Raw genomic sequence first — 7,727 nt, 5'->3', positions numbered from 1 at the left:
GAAAAAATCAATAAGTTTCTGTACCAGTTTGAAAATCAATTTGAATTTTCACGAACTCTTACAATTCGGTGAATTTGGAGTATGTAAGTCCATTTCGTTTGTCAAATGTTATGTTAATTTTTGTAAATTTATTTGCCGTTAGGGTTTTTTGTAAAAGATTTAACATGTTTTATTCATTTAGAACGACCATTTTATATGATATTATATTCTACTATTTAGTGTACAGAAACAGAACAGTTCAATTTAATCCACGCACCCATAGCTCATCGTCAGATAAATGTAAAAAAAGGTTCAATACGATTGCAACACAACAAACACTGAAATTTAATTTAAATTATTTAAAAAAAAGTTTACTAGAAGACAACTAACGTCTGTCTAATTCGTTGGAAATCTATGCTTTTTTAAACATAGTATTAAATAGTAAGTAACATAGTAAGCAACATAGCAAGTCTATGTTGTGTCTATGTAGTCTATGTCTATGATAGACTATAATTTATGTTAGAACAAAGAAAAAAAATGTTAATATAGGAAGAAGAAAAAAATACTGCAAAAAACATACACACTCATGTTGCGATATGTTTCAAGGTAATAAAAACTAACATAATAAAGGAAACTACAGATTCTACAAAACATGTAAAACATTTATTATATTTTGTAGTAAGCAGGATGCCCATTAGACATAATCAAAGCATAGTATCCGAACAAGAAGCATCATATTTTACGTAAAGTTGGCAAGCCATTATTAAGGTTAAATATCAAAACAGCTCATTCTACTTGTCTGGCAACATTTTATTATAAAGCTTATCAAATTTTTGAGACCAATCTTCTCGTAAACACAGCTCATCGCTGGTACACCGTAGAAACAATAATTGCCAGCCGAAACGTGATCAAATTGGAGGTAACACTATTGCATGTGTGTGAATGTGTTTGTGTGTGTATTTGTGTGCTTGCCGGACCGGTACCTGCAGTATACACAAAACACCTCTCTCTATCCACGATAGTATCACATTCCGTGCCCGTGGGCTATGACTGAAGCTAAAACTTGTTTTAATTAAAATATTTTAATATTTAGCCATCCAAATGGGTCTGAATGCGGCTTCCGGTGAAAGCATTATCCCATCGCACCGGCCACAACTTTCGTGCCAGCGATGTTACGCGAGTGATAACGGCGGGCGGGCTCGCCATTACCGGCGTCAAGAAGGGCGGGTAAATAGTGCTGTGCACCGCCTCCCCCCTCCCCCCCTCTTCCACCCATATCCGGAGCATCTCTATTCAGCATCAGCTCGAAACTCGCTGCTTGTTGGGAATTAAAAAGTTTAAACTTTGCTGCATCCAAACCAGCCATATGAAAGGATACCGATTGGGCTATGGGATGGTGTTGTGTGTTTGTGGTTTTCTAAAAAGTTCACCATTAGTGAGCGAGCGCACTCAGTCAAACACACTCATACACACTCACACATCCACTTGCACAGAGGGCGTATAGTACTGGTGCAGAGAAGATGTCGGAAAAACGGAAGGAATGGAGCATGGTGCGACGAAAATAAAATTAAAACAGCAATGGTGTGTTTTTTTTTAATTTTTTTTCTTCTAGAAGCAAACAGACCAAACAAGAATTCCACAGAAGCGGGACTGAACGATGAGGCAAATGGACATTAAATGTACTGGTGCAGAAGTTGAATTAAAATAATAACCAAAAACTGAATTTTCTGCCAGCCGCTGTTTTCACCGGCACGAAACAACAAAATGAAACTCTGTAACAGCAAAGTTTCTATTCAATTGCAAATTTACTTCCCATACAGGGATGCGCTGAAGCGGGCAAGCTTTCCCGGTTTCGCAATGGCGATGCGCTGTGCGCCTTGGAAGTCATTACGGGGGTAGCGAAGCAGTTCGTTTTTTGCAATGGTACTACACAAATTTGGAGCGTGCCAGACAATGTAATGCACGAACGTAGCATTATAATCGAATTTGTATTAAATGAGAAGGAAACTGGTAAAAGAAAGCACATCAGCAACGAGGGGGCCTATTGTTATCTGGGCTTCATATGGAAATGAGCTGTAGAATAAATGAAAAGCAAACGTTGATGGAAGTCAGTAAGTGTAAAGATACAATTGCAAATGTAGTTTTTTATTGTTCACTTAACTTTATCGTACGTAAAATTGTAATGTATTTTATAAGGCAGCAACTCGACAACACCGACCAGCCAACAGTGGCAAGGAAAAGTTTTTCGTAAATATTCAAAGCAATAAAAACTCGGCACGAATAATATAAACTAAGAAAAAAGGAGCCTCATTCCTATGCCCTTTGCACACCATTCATACCTCCGCTTCTTATTCTGATAAACGTGACGGCGTTCCCATGTTTTCGGTAGAGAAAAACGAATCAGTTATGAAGTTAAAATGGGATAACCCGGATTTGGCAAAAACGTACTCTTGACCAAGGACCAAGCCTTGGAATTACCACATTTTAAAAAGTTAGTTTATTTTTGGCATCTCCTGCATGCGGAACGAGTTTTTCCCTCCTACTGTCCTGCCCTTTTATGCTTTTTTGTGCGAGTGTGGTTTAAGCACCGACTCCCATTAGAACGTCAGACAAAGATTCAACCAAAAATAATGATACCATGTCAAAATGGGGGCTTCCTTGCCGAAGAGAAACGAAACGTTGCTCGGTCCTGTAGTGGTTGGCTTTTGTAAAGTCACGAGATATGAGAAACGATTAGAAAAGATAACAAAGTTAAAAGTTTTATTTAATACCTCGGGTTTGCTTTTAGCACGTCTCTCTTTTCAGTGTCAGTACTCTTTTTTCCGTTACCTTCTGGTGTTCCGCGGAGTGTTGAACAAAATACGCTAGATAGAAGGCTACAAATCAGGATGCACTCTTATTTTTTATAACAAAAAGCGACAAAGGTGTCATAGATCACGGGTTTTTGGTAAAAGTTTTGTAATATATCGCCTAACATTACAGTGTGTCTTAAATCTAGCCTTGAGGAGCATATTTATTTGTTAGTTCTGAGTGTCAATTAAGTTGAGTGGTTGTTACTGACTAAATAGAGATATTGAAAACAGGTTTTTCAAGCATTATAGTAACATGTTCAGCGATTTTTGTTTTGTTTTGGGCATATAGTTGTCTCCACTTAGACCACTTGGACTGCAACTCGAATCATCTCATTTGTACGCAAGCAAATAGTTTTAAGAAAAAAAAATGCAGATTTTAACTAATTCATGCATTACTACGTTAACAAAATGGTTATTTGGCGCCTTCAACAAATTTAAGAATGAAAATTTCCAATGTGAAAAAAAAAAACAAATTAGAGTCCAAAGGAAACCTTGAACAAGTCAACGGCTATTTCCGAACAATTCAATGTCTCGCTGAAAGAGTATATTATATGCACGAACAAAACTCGCTGATCATACAAAAATAATCCTATAAAACTCTGTTATTTCCCATCTCGAGGAATATGTTCATACTAGAGTCGATTTAAAAATTATTCTGAAAGATGGAGACGCATGGTGCCTGGAGAAATGTTTTTCTCCATTCCATTCATAAATACTTTTATTAGATAATATTCAGAGATTTTTATGTATCAAAAAATGTATGTATCACTCACTGAGTTGATGGTACAGATTTGTATATTGCCATTTTTTGTTTTTCATTTTTTTTCCTGTAAGAACGGCATACGTTGGACATATCATTTTTGACATAACTTGTATTTTTTGTAAACTTAAATTTATGCTGTCGCTTTTATCATTTCATTGGCTCAATTCATTAAAGGTGTTTACGCAAAAAACTCAAGATTGAGCACAATTTGCTTGCACATCATAATTTGGCCCGAGTTCACGACTTATAACGACTAGTTCCTTTGGCTCATATTGTTATGGTTGTTACAGTAGTTTAATTGACCTAAACAGATATTCTTGATTATTTATATGTAGCTCGCAGAAGGCACATTTGTCCATGTAATTATAAGTGTACCATAAATTATTTGAGTTCAAATGAAGGTGTTTTTTGTAATATTTGGCTTAAGTATATCACACAATGTATGATAACCTTGAAATGTTACAACCAAATCGATGCTTCGAAAGATTATCGATCTAATGACACCAACATGTTAAGTGTAGCTTAAGTACTGACAAAAATATTTGATAAAAACTGAGACAATTTTGAGTACAGTAATATGTTGGTATATACATATAATGTAGCCATTCAATTTATTCATTTCAACTTTTTGTAATTATACAACTATATTGCGTGTTGTTAAAAAATATCAATAAGTTATTCTCTACAATTAAGGATTCGTTAGATGAATCACGGAATATCCTTTAAGTGTAATCGTCTTTCCTTTTTTTGGCTCAACAACCGTTGTCGGTCAAGGCCTGCCTGAACCACTTGTGGGGTTGGCTATCAGTGACTTTTGGATTACCCCTCCCCCCCCCCTCCCCCCACAGCAGGATAGTCAGTCCTACGTGAGGCGGCACGGACCATTTAGGGCTTGAACACATGACCCAGTTGACGACCGTACCACGAGACCGGGAGTCTTCACCTTACTTATCATCAAAGCATCACAAAGTGAACATTTCTTACAATAACATTACTAGATAGTGGATCAACCATAAAGTATACAGCATACAAAATGTTTTTTTTATATATTGTAAATAATAAATAGTAATTTAACGATATGGATGATTTACAAAGATTTGCTTGAGACTTGTTTAAATCATAAGCTGCTTTACTACACTATATAAGATTATGAAATGGTTAAAAATAATAGTTTTTTTTACGTGACTTTTTCCCCTGTATTGTTGTAGTGAGTCATTGAAAATCACACCAATTTCAGCCAACTGCAACAAACTATCTCCTTTCCCCATGCTTGATTAGACGATCCCAACGCATCCAGAAAACTGATACGCTTGACTACCAACTACAAAGTATCGAGAACATCAATATCCCAAGCACCCGAGTGTAGCTCGTTATTGAGTTAACCGGAAGAGATTGGATCAACTTAATTGCACTTACCACCGCGTACGTCTTGTGCGCGTATCCCATCAGCCCAGAAGACACTCTGGTTTTATGTTCACAGTTTTGATGCTTCGAGATTTTTTCCGTATTCCCCCGCACGATGTATATGAGTGATGGCTTGTACAAATGTATGTGTGTGTATGTAGATATGTACACCAGGCGATGCATTTTTTACATCTTTTCAGTGTTTTGTAATTTTCTCGTCATCAGCATCATCATCATCGCTACTACTATCATACAGCTCTTGGATGGATCGATTGTGAGCAGTCTGGTTTATTGGATGCCTCTAGCTAATGTGTGTACACCATGTTTCGAACGGTGTGGGGTGTGGTAGCACGGTTTGGGTCCTGGAAGGAGTGTTCGGCACGAACGTCTCGTTGTCGTCATCCTTGTCAGCTGCAATGCAATTGCAGCATAAAAGATAATGCAATTTAGGCGTACACGTCGGATTACAAATGGAAATTAACTGCATCCAATGGTTCGCCATCCGTCAGGGAGGAAGCGTCACCGAATGGTACGCTCCAAATGCGGCTACAACAAAGCAAAAAGAACAAAGCACTAAGACAGCAAGCCGTCCGAGCTTTGGGCTGAACACCGCGTTTCGGCACGGATTGTACATCCTCGTAGCGTTCGCACCGAATGCACCGAACACAAGTGAAGCAGCAACGAGCATATCGCTAAACTGTCCATTCAGCAAATAGTCAAAAACTCTTTCCTGTCACGCTCCGAATGATGACGGTGTTGCCTCGTTGCGCTATCCAATCCACGAGCCGTGTTCCCCTGACCGAAACACCGTTGACCGTTTTCTTTTTTTTTTTGTTCACCTTTCCCTTCCGGGCAAATCTGTTTTTCCCTTTCCGCCTTTGTTGCACTTTAATGGTGCAGTCCGGTTCCGTTTCCGTGCTGCAGTTCGGGCGGCCCATGGAACGATGGGCAGCACGAAGTTTGGTGACGAATTACGCGTCGTCAGATGAATGCACTCTGCCTGTCTGGAGTGTGCATGGATGAATGTTTTGGATATGGGGCTCATTTTTCACCATTTTTATTGGTTCTTACTGACAAGCTTGTGACAGGAATGTTGGAGTGAAATAAGATTCTTTCCGCAGGTCTTGTAAGTAGAAAAAGGGAACAATCGAAAGTATTTAAGCAATAGTTTTAACTTGAATTCTCAAATTTTCACACAATTTCCAACGAAATTTTACTCCTATTTCCACTTTATAAATCAAGAGTCTTGTATTCTATTCAATGCTATAACATATTCTCCCATTACTCAAGGTAAATCCTTATTTTCAATCGCTAGGTAGTTCGCCTGCAAGAACAATGCCTCCAGGTGCTGGTGCATCAAACTCGAACAAAGCACGAAACGTTTTTTTATTACATTTATGCTTAATTTCTCGTCAAAAAATACGAAAAAAGCCAAATCTGTCGATAGTCCCGGCCTGGTGTTCCCGATGCGTTTCGGAGCGAATGCGTCTCGAAGCCTTTCCGGCCGAAACGATGGCGAAGGACAGTAAGAATACTCAATTGTATCCAATTCAAGTACCCCCGAAGTGTACATCGAAATGAACTAGCGCTACGTACGGGAACGCACCACACTCCCCTCTTTATGTATGTGTGTGTGTGTGTGTTCTACTGACACGCGACGTTTAGACATTTTCCACCCACGGATGCGTTTTGGCCCGGAGGCCCTGGTTGGTGTCCCAAGAACGGTGGGATGATTTCCGAATGGTTGCATTCCTTACGTCTGCTGGCCGGGGCGGTTGCAGCATGGCAGGATTGAATGCACAAAGTGCACAGTGCACCAGTACGACGACCACTTGACAAACTCGCGCAACGACACAAGCGTACGGCAACGTGGGCCCTCGCGGGCACGCGGTGTGTTTGCTTCGACTCTTGTATTTGCCTTGTGGCAGACCGAACATTCAGATTGCTTGGGGTCTGCCGCAAACGGAACCGCTCCGGGTGCATCCAGTGTGCATTTGGACATCTATTCCGTACTGGCCGTCTCTCGCCCCGCTTCTTTACCAGTCCTCGTGCACTTGAACAATAGCCTGCTGGGAGTGGGTGACGAATTGATCATCGAATCTTTGCCCGACGCAGCCTGAGCGCTGCCGGTTCGTGTTGGAGGATTTTGGTGGTACGTTGGTTTTTTTTCACTTTTATTGTTATCAAGTCTAGTTTATATCGCTCGAAAATTGGAAACGAACTTTTTTGGTCTTCGCTTTTGAAAAGTCTGTTTTTATTTTATTTAGTTATTTCGTAACGCACGTAGAGAGCACAGCGGTGTGGGTAGGCTGGCACCATGGCCGTCTCGCTCCATTTGTTCAAGTGTCTAGCTGTATTGCATAAACACGCACACAGATACATACACATACATATAAAAAAAACACATACACGGTACCGAGGTTCCGATTGGAAATTGCGCGCTTTCACCGAAAAATCTATTTCTAGATTGATAAAAAAACGAGTCCCGATCGCACCCATTATCCCAAGGGCTTTAATATGTTTTTGATGATGAACACTGCGATAGTGAACCATTCTGCATACGGTGCGTTGTGGTGCATCAATGTGCGAATAAATGCACTGAGCGCTGTTGTATCACGAGGGAGGGAAAGCAAAGCGTGAGGAAAATTGATGGATAGTTGACAAAAAGTTGAACAAAAAAAAGGAAGCGAGTAAAATAGCAACAAGAACCAAGGCATTGTACGCGGATA

This window comes from Anopheles merus, chromosome 2R, assembly GCF_017562075.2.
Source record: "Anopheles merus strain MAF chromosome 2R, AmerM5.1, whole genome shotgun sequence".
NCBI classification, from domain to species: domain Eukaryota; kingdom Metazoa; phylum Arthropoda; class Insecta; order Diptera; family Culicidae; genus Anopheles; species Anopheles merus.
Note: the sequence above shows the minus strand (reverse complement) of the source record.